Consider the following 3,159-nt stretch of genomic DNA (forward strand, 5'->3'; position numbering starts at 1 on the left):
TTATCCGATATTATTACTTGGTCTGGGTTGGCTCAGCGGCATACCCGGACGGTCTGATGCCGTTTATACCCTCATGCTGACTATTATTGAACACTTCGGCGGAAGATTCACTAACCATCATGAAAATATTCGCACTCTTCTTAATGGTTTGAAATGCCGCCATCTTGGCGAATTTCGTTGGTATAAAGATACCTTTCTTAGCCGGGTATGCCCATCAATATGTTGTGTTATTAGGCATATAATTAATAAAAATATGAAAGAGAAAAACTTTATTTTAGTATTTTGGTCAACCAATTTTCTTTTAAGGCTCAGTTTGGCCATGAAAATCATAATTTTTTGGAGTTGGTGTTGGAGTTGAAATTGAAGTTGTGTTTGATCATGACTATAAATTAAAGTTGTTTTTAAAATTTTGTGAGAGAAGTAGGAGTGAAAAAAGTGAAAACAAGTTTGTTTTGACTTTTCCAAGTACAATTTCAAAATTATATTTGAAATTCTCATAACCAAACACACATAATTTCACTTTTTTCACTAAAGTGAGATAAATTTTTTTAAAAAAAAATAAAAAAATTCTATGGTCAAACGTTGAAAGAGTTCAATGAAGCTTCCATCAAAACTTTTCTTGGGTTTGAATTTTCTCTTGAACTCACCATAACTCAGTCCTAAGTTTCCATTTAGAGGAAACTAAAAGAAAATCTCTAAAAGATAGTAAATGATAATGACATGCTTATACAGTAAATTAAGTTTAAATTGTTGTTCACATCATATTAACGGAACAATATTTTAAGATCTCGCACTTTAAACTAAATAACGCAAGAAATTAAAGTGCCCCACATGATAAAAGACTAAAGTGTACAAAGCATTATTAAATTATTAATATAATTTGGTTTTAATGAAGAATCACAATACTTTTTTATTTATAATGGCGGAAAAGACAACATAAATAAATTAAGGGCCCGTTTGGCCGTGGAAATTTTTTCCTTTTCTCCGAAAATTTTTTTGGAGTTAAAAATTGTGGTGTTTGACCATGAAAATTCGAAAAATAATTCTGAAAATTTTTTCTGCAAAGGGAAAACAGGTTTTTGTTATTTTCACAATTTTTCAAATCCAATTTCAACTTTTATTATTATTACATATAACCCCAATCTTTTAAATTTTTACATAAAACTCTCCTTATAACATTACTTTTTCAATATTACGTATATAACAGTTTTAAAGAATAAGGTAATTATAATTTCAAACGTAATGCTATCCTAATTAATATATATCTCTTTTTCTCTCTAATCGTTATTTTTATCCCTTATTTAATTTTCTCTTATTTAAGACGTTATTTTACTACTAATTTATATTTATATCCATAAATATATAAAGTATTATATTTATAATAGAAATATACAAAGTATGTTATATATAAAGTTTATATCATGTATATACCATATTCACATATATAAATATATAAAGTATTAAGAAATATACTAAGTATATTTATAATATAAATATACAAAGTATGTTATATATGAAGTTTATACCATGTTTATACCATATACACACATATATAAAAATACAAAGTATAAAGAAACATACTAAGCCTATTTATATATTTATGGTATATGATATAATATACAATAAATATGCAAAACATGTTTTAGATAGAAATAATTTATTTACACACAGTAAAATTTTTCATGTATAAGAAAATTAAAGAAATAAATTAGCGGCACCCTAAAATTTAATAACAACTCATCATTTCCTATTTTTTAGGAACGTAAAATGAAGAAAATAAATTAAATGAATTTAAAAAAAAAAAATTGTTTGAAAGATAATATTTGTTACCTAAAAAACAAGAAGCAGTGATTTGTTAATATAACATCCATATTTAAATCTTTTAAATATGAGAAAATGGCTATTAATGTAAATATTATATATGTCATAATTGAAATTCATTAAATATGGCCATGTTTATGTAATTATTTTTATAATGGTGGTTAATTGTATTCTTTTTCCATTAGTAGGTAAATTTTAGTTGAGTGATTTAGATAGTTTGTAAAAGTTAGGGCATAAAATCATATTTAAAAAAGTTTTTTAAAAGTTAATTTTTTTTTTCAAAAAAGACATGGTCAAACACAATTCCAACTCCAATTTCAACTCCAACTTCAACTCTAACTCCGAAAAAATTTAATTTTCATGACCAAACGGCTACTAAAGATGGTATGAGTTGAATATTACAATGATATAAAAAAATGTCTGATAAAGAATAAATTAGCTAATTTTCATTCTTTAATTAATAAATTTCACTTTTAGTTAACTTTATTAATTATATTCCTTCCGTCTCAAATACTGTCATTCTTGTTAAAAATATTTATCTAAATATAATTGTTATTTTAAAAGTTAAAACAAAATTAGTTAAATATAAATCTTAAACATGAACAATAACGAGACATAACCCAAAAAAAAGTGTTATCAGTGTATTTACATTATAGTGAATGTCTATCAAGATCTACTTTGATATCTATTAGGATTTGAAGCATCCTGTCTTTTACTCAGACTAGGAATAAATTTCCCCTATAAATAGAGGGGGTTTGTTCATTGTATTAACAATATTATGATCTCTCATCCCTCAAGAGAAATAAGAATTACTCTCTCTATTCTCTCTACTCTTCTTCTTTATTCTTTCTTATTTTATAACACGTTATTAGCACGAGACTCTGTCAAAAAAGGTGAGATTATAAATCTAAAGGTCAAGATTAGTAATTCCTTATGTTATTTGTATTTTTCTATTAATGATATAATTGTTGTTGGATTTGAGGAAAAACAATTGATTTGGAACCATTTATGTTTAAAATTCATTCCTCACGAACAATTCCTTATATTATTTGTATTTTTCTATTAATGATATAATTATTGTTGGATTTGAGGAAAAACAATTGATTTGGAACCATTTATGTTTAAAATTCATTCCCCAAGAACAATATTATCAAAAGGGATGATAATATTTGGGTTCAAGTCCCATCGATTTATGCCTAAGACGCCTTTATATGGATAAAATATTGAGTTTGAATCTCAATACATCATATTGATGATATTGTGATGGCTAATGCAAAATAATGGGTATTGGGTGAAAAGTCATGAAATTCGACCCATTGAATATGCTCCATTCCATGA

The sequence above is a fragment of the Capsicum annuum genome, chromosome 3 (assembly GCF_002878395.1).
Source record: "Capsicum annuum cultivar UCD-10X-F1 chromosome 3, UCD10Xv1.1, whole genome shotgun sequence".
NCBI classification, from domain to species: domain Eukaryota; kingdom Viridiplantae; phylum Streptophyta; class Magnoliopsida; order Solanales; family Solanaceae; genus Capsicum; species Capsicum annuum.